Source organism: Dipteris shenzhenensis, chromosome 5 (assembly GCF_047967505.1).
Source record: "Dipteris shenzhenensis isolate YYH24624 ecotype China chromosome 5, Dip_SZ_1.0, whole genome shotgun sequence".
Lineage (NCBI taxonomy): Eukaryota > Viridiplantae > Streptophyta > Polypodiopsida > Gleicheniales > Dipteridaceae > Dipteris > Dipteris shenzhenensis.
Window position 1 is genome coordinate 49,808,037 of NC_141600.1, and position 14,034 is coordinate 49,822,070.

Sequence of the window (14,034 nt, forward strand, 5' to 3'; positions counted from 1 at the left end):
GTATTCTCACCTTGTCAGAGCTATAAAGTTTCCCATGGTGGAACTTATGGATGGTGACAAGCTATTCTTCATGTCGGATGAGGTGCATGAAGCCATATACAATAGCATGTCATTTGAGATGTAAACATCATAGTTCTAACATCTTCTCATACTTTCATGAATGATTGGGAACATCACTTTATTGTCCCTGCAATAGTGTGCATTGCTATACTTTGAATGGCTACCACTCTTTCATTCCATGTATATAGTAATTGGCTTATATGAGTGGTTAGAGCTGGTAGTTGGTGCTACATAACTGTGCTACTAGTGCTAGTACATAGTGCTACTAAAAAGTGGTGTATATTGTGCTACTAGTACTACCCAATGATGCTACTAATTAGTAATAATGATGCTTCTACTAATTAGTGATGCTACAAATGATGTTACAAATTGGTGCTACTAAAAAGTGGTGTATTATGACACCAAAAATTGATATTTTTTATTTGGCATTGGTATTGTTTTCTTCTATGTTTGATAAGAGTTTGAGTATCAAGTGATAGCCTAGCGGCTCTCACTTATTTTGATTTTCAAAGATATTGTATGGGATTCAGAGGATGATGGAATGGGTCATTGTAAATACCATAGGTATGAATTATAAATACCTTGGTATGGGGTGAGAGTTATTTGTGTATGGGATATTATGGGGTTTTTAGAAAATAGGAAGAGTGAGTCATATAAAGAGGTGGGCTCATGTCCATGTGTTTCAATAATATAAGAGAGATCACATGCCAAGCATGTGGAAGGCATGTGGAGGAGTGTGGAGTTAAGAGGAATCCTTCTAGAATTCCTATGTGGAATAAGGAGGATGTGGACATATGGAAAAGAGAGGGTCCCTATGGGCTCCATGTGGGGAGACTCTTGACTTTCTCAATATTTTAAGAGTCTTGAGCATCTTTTGATGGGACACATGGCAAGAGTAGCCAAAAAGGACATGGATGGTAACATACGAGCTTGATGGGGAAAGGAATCTATAGGCAGCAATTGTAAATGGGTGAAGGAGGGTAACAAAATCTCTATAAAAGGAGCCCTCCTCTCCCTTGTTCGTCATCTCTTCCACCATTAGGCCTCATGTTGCTATAGCTCTAGTCCCCTCAAGCCTCTTCCATGAGCCTTCTCTCCCTCTTATAGATATTCTCTTATGTAGACTCTTCCTGGCTATCTGACGGTTGTGAGGCAATCGACCACCATTCACAGTGAGATATCTCGGATAAATGTGTGCTGCTATGATGGGGTGCCTACAACGTAAAATATGCAAGGAGAGCCCTGATCGTGGTCGCATCGCCTCGGTGTGACCATCCCAAAACATATCTCTAAGGCCTGCCTGTGATGTGACTCACGCTCAAACAACTGTCGAATGGCTCTCCAATCCAAGCCACCACCAGTGATCTCTGCCTCAGCCTGTGCCTGAAAGCTATCCACAACGTCCTCAACTGTGTCCAATCGACCCAGAGCCTCAATAACTGAATCTAGACTCGCAACCAAGTGAGGGGGTGCCCTAGCATCCTGCAGTGCCCTCATCTCAGCTCTCAGCATCTCTATCTACATACGAATAGTGGTGCTAGAACCTGTGCACTGGTTGGTGCATGCACAAAAAAAACACATGGAAATTAATATTCTATTTGGGTAATGAAAATAATATTCTATTCAATATGACTTATAATCTATTTACGTAATGAAAACTATTTGTACGTACTCCTTGATGAGGTAGGATGTCGTTGGGATCATCCTATGCACCTACCGGTAGATGGGCCAAATGTGTGGCTCAATATTATGTTTATCAAACTCAATATTATTAAAAATTCTTAATTTTGATTAAAATTTTTTCAAACTCTAGTTGTTGCATTTTTAAACTTAGATGTCTCAAATATTTTTTCCTTATATGTTTCCCTTTTTTCACTTTTTATCCAATATGAAACTTTTCCACATGTGGTGTAAGGACCACATTGTCCACTTATGGCCCCTATACTAAGGACAGATAGTGGAGAGGTTTGGTTAATAAGACCTTCTTTGAATGCTTTACTACCTTGGGTTTGCAATAGATGTGGAGGAGATAGAAGGATACCTAATACATTACTTTGAACGATACACAAGCAAGGTGCATCTAGTATTTCTCAGACTACACATTAAAAAAGAGAGCGGGTTGACACTACAGACCTTTTAAAGCGAGAACTTTGCGAAAATAATTAAGCCTTTTCAATATTATCTATTTTGGTTGGGCAATCCACCTCAACTAGTGGCCATTCGCGCTAGATCATCACTTGGTTCCCATGCTTGGGGAGAGAGGAGACCTTTGGACAATCATAAATTACGTATGTGTTTTCGATGTGCTGGTGCATTTAGAAGATCCAATTAGCCATATGCTTATGCATCTAACCACTCTAGTGTTGGGGTCTTTGCCCATGTGGTGTGGTGTTTTAGGGATAATGCCCATGTGGTGTTTTATACAGCCTACTTACTCTACCTAAATTATGAAACAACTCTTAACCAACTATATAATCTATAATATTCCACATAAAAGATGATTTTTTAAAAGATGGTTTTGAAGACTAAAATTTAAACGTTTTTTTATTTAAATAAAAATAGCACCAATTTCAAAAATAGCATAAAACCTACTTTAATCTCTCTTTTTCTTGTTCTTGTTTTCTTGTTTTTAATACATGATTTTCTTATTTTAACAAAATTCTTATTTTCTTGTTCTTGATACATGATTTCTAAAAACAAAATTTAAACGTTATATTAAATTCAAAACTTTAGTAATTTGTAAACTTCACTTATAATTTTTTTTAAATAGATTATTTTAAAAAACAAATTATATACTTTTTGACATTTAAATACAAACTTCACTAACTTAAACTCTTATTTTCTTTTTTTTAAAAGATCATTTTTAAAAATAAAATTTAAACGTTTTTTTATTTAAATATAAATAACACTAATAAAAAATATATCTTCAATCTCTTTTTTTTAAAAGAAGATTTCAAAAAACAAAATATATACATTTTTAGGCTTTAAATAAAAAATTACGTAATTCCAAAAATAATTAAAAAAAACTTTAAAATGCATTTCAAATTTAGAAATATTTTATAATTATTCCTATAAACTAAAATTGAAACGTTTCTTTATTTAAATAAAAATAGCACTAATTTAAAAAATAACTTTAATCTCTTTTTTTTAAAAGATGATTTTAAAAACAAAATATTTACATTTTCACATTTTAAATAAAAAATTACGTAATTCCAAAAATAATTTAAAAAAACTTTAAAATGCATTTCAATTTTAAAAATATTTTATAATTATTCCTATAAACTAAGATTTAAACGTTTTTTATTTCAATAAAAATAGCTCTAATTTAAAAAAATAACTTTAATCTCTTTTTTTCCAAATATGATTTTTTAAAAACCTAATTTTTACATTTTCACTTTTTAAATAAAAATTTAAAATGCATTTGAAATTTGAAATATTTTATAATTATTCCTATGAACTAAAATTTAAACGTTTTTTTATTTAAATAAAAATAGCTCTAATTTAAAAAATAACTTTAATCTCTTTTTTTTCAAAGATGATTTAAAAAAACAGAATTTTTACATTTTCACATTTTGAATTAAAAATGTCGTAATTCAAAAATTTAAAAAAAACTTTAAAATGCATTTCAAATTTAAAAATATTTTATAATTATTCCTATGAACTAAAATTCAAACGTTTTTTATTTAATTAAAAATAGCTCTAATTTAAAAAATAACTTTAATCTCTTTTTTTTTAAAGATGATTTTAAAAAATAGAATTTTTACATTTTCAAATTTTGAATAAAAAATGTCGTAATTGAAAATTTTAAAAAAAACTTTTAAATGCATTTCAAATTTAAAAATATTTTTTAATTATTCCTGTGAACTAAAATTTGAACGTTTTTTAAATTTAAAATTTTCACATTTTAAATTAAAAATGTCGTAATTCAAAAATTTTAAAAAAATTTACAAATGCATTTGAAATTTAGAAATATTTTATAATTATTCCTATGAACGTTTTTTTATTTAATAAAAATAGCTCTAATTTTTTTAAAAAAATCATTTTTACATTTTAAATAAAAAATTTTGTGATTCAAAAATTTCAAAAAACATTAAAATGCATTTGAAATTTAGAAATTTTTTATAATTTTTCCTATAAACTAAAATTTAATTAAATTTTAGCAAAAAAAAATGCTACATAAAAAAAACCCTACCTGGACTCTCTCGCTCCGTCCATCTCCGTCGATGTCCGTCGGTCGCTCTCCGTCGCTGGCGCAATTCCGTCGACGTCCCGCAAATCCGAAATCGGTCGATGGGGAGGAGCTCGATCGAGGTATGCAGAATGAGGGGGGTCGCTCTCCTTTTATAAGAAAATTTAGGGTTTCCCTACCTCGATCGAGGTATTTCGCATGCAACATACATATCGGATCGAGGTATAGACATGCCACGATACCTCGATCGAGGTATTGTGACATGGCCCATACATCTCGTTACATCTACCTCGATCGAGGTATTGTGACATGCCCATACATCTCGGTACATCTACCTCGATCGAGGTATTGATATGCCACGATACCTCGATCGAGGTATGTCGGCAGCAGTCGGATGCCACATGTCTCGATTGACATATTCGACATGCGGCCAAGTCATCGGTCCAGCATACCTTGATCGAGGTATGTCATCTGCCCTGTCGGCTGCCCTGTCGGATGGCACATACCTCGATCGAGGTATGCTGGACATGCCACATTACCTCGATCGAGGTTTAGCCGGATTGCCAGGATACCTCGAACGAGGTAGATGTGGCATGTATAGGTGGCTTGCCAGCAAACCTTGATCGAGGTATAGGCTCAGTCCGGTGAAAAAAGCCCAGCACCTCGATCGAGGTATTGGCTTGGCTCGGTTGTCCTCGTGTGTGATTTTCATTGGAACTAATACCTCGATCGAGGTATTGGAGACCGAAGCAAAACCTTTGTATTTTCACTCGAGCAGGTGTCACACTCACCCGAAAGTGGTCCGGAAGTGGACACCCTTAGCTTGCTACCACCCCCTCTTTTGTGTCTTCAATAGCTTCAACTTCTAAGGTGGAGGTAATGGGCACTCCTCAGGTACAAAAGTTCTTTGAATTAGATCATAATATCTCCCAATTGATGGCACAGTTTGCTGATTTGAAATTGCATTTGGTTAATGCACGACAACCTAGAGCACCAAAGAGTGAAGATAGGCCTCGAGATAAGAGTGGGGTCACTTGCTATGAATGTAATGAAAAAGGTCACTATTGCTCCGAGTGTCCTAGATTGAGAAAGAAAGAAGAAAAACAAGTATCCTTGTTAGAAGCTTCTTTAGGGGATGAGGAAAGACTCGGTAATGATGGCTAAACGGGGGCGTGGTAAAGCAAAAGAAGAAGAAGAAAGCAAGGAAGAAGTAGATGAGGAACATCAGGAAGAGGAACACCATAGTAAGAAAAAGAAGGCATCTAGAAGGAGAATTAGCCAGTCAAACTTTCCTTTAGGACAAGGCATTAGAAGCCATGACTTGTGTAAGAAAACAATACAACATCTGTACTCAACAGATAACAAGATCTCGTATGCAAGAGAGAAAAGCAGATAGTATGGAGAATCACAAATTTGATTACTGTAAAACTGATACAATAGATGGCATTGCCTCCCAGCTGTGCGCTCCTGTGTGAGAAGCTTCGATGGCATGCTGGAAACAGTAGAGGACGGAGGCTGGATGCTAAGGAATCAGGGTTGCTGTAGCCAGTGATGATGATGGGCTTCACGGGCTTGCTCTTATATAGCCACCAGTCGTAGTCAGTTAGACCCAATTGGGAGACCAACCTAGTCGACCCAAAACGGTTGACTGGAGGTCACGAAATAGGCCATCGACCACACGATAGAACCGTGGTGTAGAATAGAGCAACTCACCTACGATTTTCGTTCAACCCAGAGCCATCTAGGATCATCGGGGGCTCCAAGCGAACCCTACAGCTCGAGAGTGGGCTGCCCCAGGAAATGCTCCATCTACCCTTAGTGCGGTCAATCATGGGATGCCTTCCCACACTTGCATGTAGCCTAGTTGGTAGTGTGCCAACTCTATCTGAAGCTGTCCAACCATCAAGCCACACATGGCCCCCATCTGGTGTCCAAACTAGGACCTACCTGATAACCTAGCTACTTAAATGCCTTCTCCTCATATGGGGGGCTTACAAGTAGAGTTAGCTGGTTCTCGCGTAGTTACATGAAAGTGGAGCATTGATATCTAACAACTTGTTGTCCGACCTTAAAGAAAAGGAAGCTCATTGCTTTGTCTCCAAAACTACAGAAGGAATGGGGAAAGCTAGCAAGCACAAGAGAGTCAGAGAAGAAAAAGAAGAAAAGTGCCATTCCTATTATTCAAAAGGTAGATATAGATGTTGGTGATGATGTACCTGTGGTTGATGTGATCATTGATGGTCAAGTGATTTCTAATGTGTACATTGATGGAGGTGCATCGATGAATGTCATAAGTGAGAAGACCATGATAGATGCTGATTTAAAATACTCTAGTACTACCTCTCCTTATCGCATTATCGCATCAAATTGGCTGACAATACTAGGGTTAAGACCTTGGGAGTTGTGAAGAATCTAGAAGTGGATGTATATGGAAATTCTGTGTCGACTACTTTTCAGGTGATCCCTACCAAGTCAGATGCACATGCCTATCCATTGATTTTGGGAAGGCCTTGGCTATGCAAGGTGAAGGCTGTTCAAAAGTGGGATACTGGAGAATTGATTTTGCAGGGAAATGATAAGAAAGTGCACTACAACATCAGAAGCCGCAAAAAGGAAGTAGCAACATATCTTTATTATTACGAATAAACACGGTCCATCCCATGCACCCACCATTGCTTTCCATCAAGTGTGCATAGGATGGGGGTGCATCGCCATGATACGACTCAACGACCTTCACTAGTAGGCCGTTCAAATCAAAGATTATAGCTCTTCTTTCTTGATGGGGAGGCACTGGTACCACTATTGGTGGAATCACTAGAGGTGGAGGTAGGGATAGGAGTTGCGGGTGATCCATCAAAGGGATGTCTATAAGTCTTGAAGGCTTTGCGGCTTCAGTCTTTCCAATATGTTTAGACACCTCTTGTGAATTTGATCCCATTTTTTTTCTTCCCTCCTCTGTTGCCTCTTCTGCCTCCTAGTGATACGTTTTTGGCATGCTTTCTTTTCATGGTAGCTCCTGATGTGGATGGCCAACTACAAGCCTGCTTCCCTTTCTACCACATACATCAAATCTTGGACCACATTGTCTGGCTGAAATACATCTGGATAGATAAACATGACAAGTTTAAGCACAGGATTCCAATAGTCAATCAAGTTTTAAATACAATTTTCAAAAATAGTATATCTGGACATAAATTAAATACATGTTTAAGTCTATAATTTAAAATAGATTTTAAATACTAATGATAAATAAATTTTAAGAACACATGTTGAAATACCTATTGTAACTATTCTGGATTCATTCAAATCTAGGCATTTTAGTTTGAAGGACACTTGAACAACTGAAATAATCCACATTGGCATTGATGATGAACTAGTTCAAATCTTACTACATACAAGACAAGATCAATGACAAATAAATCCACTGCAGTGTGCTAACACTCTTAATTGAAAGCACATGTAAAGCAGAGACAGAATTTCAATTGTGTAACCACAAAATCATACAACTGCCAGTGATGGAATCACAAAATGCTTCAAATTGATAAACTTTACATAGATCCATACAAGTCTCAGAATACTGAGTTTTTTGTCAAAGCTCGTGATACTGAGCATGCCCAATAATCGATACAATGTAAGCTGCTATAAGTCTTCACTGCCCATAGGGCCATCTGGGGCTACAACTTCTTGCAGGCTCTAGGCTTTATGTGGGGACCGTGTTTTTGCTTTCAGACTAGCAGCACTACCTCGTGGAGGCATCGGTGTGCTTTGGTTTTCTACCAAAACATCTGTAGGCTTGGCATTGGAGCCTGCAGCAACTTCATGACTTTTTTCCTTTTGCTCCCTGCTGGCGGCTCCCACTCCTGGTCTGCAGGGTTCTTCTACACCTTGAGACATGTGAAGGCATAGACTACTGTAAATTTTAGGCACATGTTCATCTTCCGACTCTAAAATTACTGAAAAGCCAAAACTATCTCACCTTTCTCCAATCCGTCTGTCTTTCGTTTCTTTGCTCTTTTACCAAAAAAACTCTGCAGCAGCACGTCATCCTCCTTTATAGAAACATCCTGCCCTAAAGGTTCATCGTCCCCTGCAGGGGATTTCTCTCTCTCTTTCTGTTCAGCTTGAGGGGCATTCCCCTTTCCACTACTGTGCATTTCACTTGCATCCTCCTTCCCTATGGAGTCAAGTGGAGATAAACAGCCACACTCAGAGACCGCTTCTGTGATGAACCTGATTGAGACATTTGTTGCCTTGCAAGTAACAACAGTCAAGTGACTGAATGTTAATAAGACTTAAATGCAGGAAATAGTCTCTAATAGTGCTTATGTTATTTGTAACTCTTGTTTGAGCTCTAATAGTGCTCTACTAGTCCTACTTCATGCTGTACTTATGCTTTTTAGTGCAAGTTAGTATTCAATTAGTGCTATAATAGTGCTCTAATAGAGCTTTCTACATTTTAGTACTCTAACAGTGCCCAATTACTACTTACTAGAGTCCCAGTACCTGTTAGTCCTCTAATAGTGGTGAAATAGTGCTTGTTAGTGATCTAATAGTGCTCTAATAGTGCTTCTTAGTGCATTGATAGTTGGTCGAGCCTATGCTAGAACTTACTAGAGTTCTAGTACCTATTAGTCCTCCAATAGTGCTATATTAGTGTTGTAATAGTGTCCTCCAAGGCTATGCTATAACTTGATATAGTCCAAGTCCCTAGTACTACTCTATTAGTGCTCTAATAGTGCTATAATAGTGCTTGTTAGTGCACTATTAGTGTTGGTAAGAGCTATGCTAGAACTTCTTAAGAGTTCAAGTACATGTTAGTCCTCTAATAGTGCTCTAAGAGTGTTGTAATAGTGTCCTCCAAGGCTATTCTATAACTTGATATAGTCCAAGTGCCTAGTACTACTCTATTAGTGCTCTAATAGTGCTATAATAGTGCTTGTTAGTGCACTTAGTATTGGTCAAGGCTACACTGGAACTTCTCAAGAGTTCAAGTACATGTTAGTCCTGTAATAGTGCTCTAATATTGTTGTAATAGTATTCTCCATGGCTATGCTATAACTTAATATAGTCCAAGTGCTTGGTACTACTATAATAGTGCTCTAATAGTGATCTATTAGTAATTGCTAGTGCACTATTAGTGTTGGTCAGAGCTACACTAGAACTTCTCAAGGGTTCAAGTACATGTTAGTCCTCTAATAGTGATCTAATAGTGTTCTAATAGTGTTCTTCAAGGCTATGTTTAGAACTTTTCAAGAGTTCAAGTACATGTTAGTCCTCTAATAGTGCTATAATAGTATTGTAATAGTGTTCTCCAAGGCTATCCCAAAACTTGATATAGTCCCAGTGCTTGGCACTACTATAATAGTGCTCTAATAGCGCTTGGTAGTGCACAATTGGAGCTGGTCAAAGCTAAGCTAGAACTTCCTAAGAGTTCCAGTACATGTTATTCCTCTAATAATGGTCTACTACTGCTACAATAGTGCCTGTCAGTGTAGTAACGCTGCAAGTCAATGGTGTGCTAGTACTTGTTATGTGCTCCAATGGTGCAGGTCAAAGATGTGCTACTATTGTAATAAATACTGTAAGTGCTATGCTAGAGCTCTAAACAATGGCCAAGGTAGTGTTGGTGAAAACTTACCTCCAAAGCCAATTGAAGCATGTAGTTTTGTGTCCTCATGTGGTGGTCGATGTGCACCTACCATCAGTGACCATGCAACATCAATTATTTGTTGTCCACAACCCAGATGCATGCACTCTTGCTTGATGGTGCATAATTGTGCAAAGCAAAATAGATGGTACGGTTGTTTGCATGGTAGCATGCAAACACCTTGTACCTCATCTCATCATGGCCAAGGCCAGCATAAGAACCATAAACTATCAAAGGGATTGGAATCCTAGCGGCTTGCTGCTAGCATGACATAGGAGGCTCCAGAGTTGTAGAGGTTCTCCTTCACACATGTTGGACCATCTTCTGATCAAACTCTACAGGCGCCTCACATTCCCTCAGATCCACTTCCCGCCGGTGCGCTTCTTCATGCAAACACATGAATAATTGAAAAACTATCTCCTAGGTGCTTGAAAAATCAAAGTCTTTCAAGCACCAAAGTTTGCGCAGGCAAGACCAACATACGTCTGCAGAATCCATGGTAGCCTAAACATTGCCAGAGCTATCGGCCTCCATGTAGGCAGGCATGGATTTCAATGTTTCTATCCTGACATGCAGATTCTGTTTTTTTGTTTTCGTTGCAGTCTCATATGCCTCCATGGCATTGGCCATATCATTCGTCACCTTCTGAGCTAATGTCTCGAGTTTCATGCAGCTAGCATTTTGCCTTCTCAAGAGACTCCATTGCCTTTTTGTATTCCTCCCTCGCCGTAGCTAGCATATTTTCTTTGTCTTGCAATAGTACCAGTGTAGATTTGAAATTCTTCGACTTGGCATCTTCTGTGCCTGGGGTTGGCCACACTTGGCTGCTCCCATCAAAACAAACGATTCCACCAACAAAAGCTTGCGAAGCTAGAGGAGTTCTAGATTTCCTCTCGTTGTTATCCTTCTTGTTCCTACTCAGCCACTTGTTGAACTTTTGCTGGAGCTTGCCTTGATGTTGGACCAAGGAGATTATGCTCTCAGCAAAATCTACCCAAGAAATCAACCGCGTTTGTACGACCATCCTGTTCATACTCATAAGCAAATCCTCTCGCAAAAAAGAGGGGCAACTCCAGGTTGATCGGAGGTTCTTGATAGACCTTCAAATGAAATTCCAAAAGCTGGGAGTACACCTTGGGCCTGCAAACTGGCACTTTGTTTTTTCTTCCCTTGTTAAAGGGAAAAAACAATACCAAAACCTGTCCAGAATATCAAGTTCTGTGAGTTAGTGTGGGTTCAGGCCCACCAAGCTCAAGCCATACTCTACATGGAATTCCTCCTTGGTCTTGCAAAACACCTTCTAGCATGGAGTGTCAAGTCAATGTGCGGTGCTTTAAACCTTGACATTGCCCCAAAAAGTGAATTGAATATTGATACTACAAATTTAAAATACAAACATAGTTAGACAAACATCTAATATGGACTGCAAAAAAGGAAAGAGATATACTATTAAAGACTCAGTTAAAACAAATATAGATTATGTTACACACTTACAAAAACAGACAGAAAAAGAAACACAATTACAAAATGGATAGACATATAGATTGTGTTACACTTACAGAAATAGATAGATAGAAACACTTACAAAAACAAACAGACATAGAAACGTTTATTACAGATATAGATATATTGAAAAAATACTTTGACAGGAGGTTCAAGCAGAGGACTATCAATACTATAGTTTAGCATTTGTATACTGGGATTTGTTAGTGTAGCTCGTTGGGATTTCTATACAATTCTCTCAATTCACAGTGTAAGTTAAGAAACAGTAAAGCTAATTTGTTGCTGCATGACACAAAAGCTTCATCACCACCCAGGCTCTTCTATGAAGTCTTTATCTAATAGTGTCCTATCTTTGCAGCTCATTTTCATGCATGCGCAAGCCGAACATGCATTTGTATTAACGAATTCTCTTCCTCTCATTGTTATAGAGGCCCTCACCATTAGTTTCACAATGGAGGGCTCCAAGCTCATTTAAAAGAAACAACAGTACTACATTTTGAAGCTTCACAATGGATGCTACAAACAAGTAAGGAGCTCGTTTTTATAGAAATAATAGTCCTATGTTTGGAAGCTTCACAATCAATGGCTACTTCTGGATGAGCAATGAGCTTTTTCAAAAAAAAGAACAGTCCTAGAGCTCAATCCTAGAGCTATGTCATCTCACCTGGTCCACCTGCTCATGCAAGAAGGATGTCGTTGGGTTTCATTTGCAGCTTACTCCAGCTCATGATTAGCAATAGAAGAAGCAGACTTCAGCAAAAGGAAGAAGAAGTCTAGGAAGGAAGCTTTGCATGTGCTACACAGGGCTTGGTTCATGTAGAACTTTTGTTTGATCTACGGGTGTGTGTGAGAGATGGAATCTATAGTCAATGTAGTGCATGTCACCAAAATCATAACAATCCATTACACTGAGTTAGTTGGTAAAGGATTTCACTCATCCATGATTCAATTACATGCATTTAAAAAAAAAATATCACCCCTCTACTTGTTGCTAAAATATTACTATTGGGGCACCACTATTTAGCACATGCAAGTGTACCACTTACCATGCACCCAACCTATCGGTTCATCTATGAGATAGAGCATATGGATTGGGTGTCACCCATTGTGACCTAAAGAAGTGTAGATAGGGAAGCGTGCATCGCCACTCTCATGTACCGTGGATGCACCAAATTGATTCTGCTATATAAAGAGTACACCACTTCCCCTACAGTGCAGCCACCTTTAAAGGGTAAGGAAGTTTTGAAGGAGGGTAATCCTGAAGCTCTGAAGACATCCCAACCCCTCATTCATTGTGAGTCCCACCCCCACTCCACTCATAGCCATTACCCTAACCAGAATGAAGGTGAGCCTTCGATGCCAACTGCTCTTCCACTTCTTCCCAAGCCCATTCCCTGTTGAGATATCGAGCTCCACTCGTGATATGCTAGGGTGACCATTGTGCATTTATGTCATCAACTTGTTAGCTGCAAATGCGGTTGGTACACCGCCCATGAATAATAGCTGGATGATAGCTATCCTTATGTACTCTAGTTCGTGGTTCAGTTAGTACGCCACCTTAGTTAGTTGAGTTTGGTTTGAGACCCACATATAGCGTTCTTCTATTTCTTTGTACTAGAGTTCTTTTGGCTTTCATAACTAAGAAGAGGAAAACTGTTTTTAGCCTCCACCTTTGTGTGTATTCCCCCATTGTGTATGTGAGAAAGCTGCAAGAATTGCAGGAATTTAAAGGATGGTGTGAGAGATCCAGAAAAGTTATGTACTGGCTGTCTATCAGTATTTCAGATTCTATGATTTTGCATATTCAGGATGCAAGTACGCCAAAGGAGGCATGGGATACTTTGGCAAAAAAGTATAGCACAAATACGCAAGCCAAGGCAGGATGGGAAAAAGAATTACCTGTCTGATGTATTTCATGTCCCGAATATCACCAAGAATCTAGTTTCTGTTGGTCAAATGGTTGAGCAAGGCTTGCAGGTCAGATTTAATCCTCATGGATGCTTTGTTGAGGATATGAAAAATAACAGTTGCTTGATAGCAAAAGGAAAGAAGAAGGGCAGGATGTTTACATTGGATGTGGACATGCCTGAATTGAGTGCAGCAATGTTTGCACATGGGACCGATGTAGTTGCAGATATTGATATCTGTCATAAACGCATTGGTCATGTTAATGTACAACAACTTAAATCAATGCAAGCCCAAAATATTGTTGCAGGATTGCCTAAATTCAAGGTTGCAGAAATGCATAAGGTATGTGAAGCCTGTCAATTTGGAAAACAGGCAAGGAAACCATTTCCTAGACATGTTCAAGAGAGTAAGAAGCCATTGGAATTAATCCACTCTGATGTGTGGACTACTAAGCTGCATCTATTGGAGGTTGTCATTATTTTGTCACTTTTATTGATGACTACAGTAGAAAAGTTTGGGTGTATTTTATGAAAAGGAAAAGTGAAGTGTTTGGGCATTTCAAAGCTTTTAAAGATATGGTTGAAAAAGAAACAGGCCTGCAAATAAAATGCCTAAGGTCAGATAGAGGGGGAGAGTACCTCTCAAATGAGTTTGCAAGGTTCCTACAGAAGCATGGCATAAAGCAGCAATATTCATGCAATCATACCCCACAGCAAAATGGACTTGC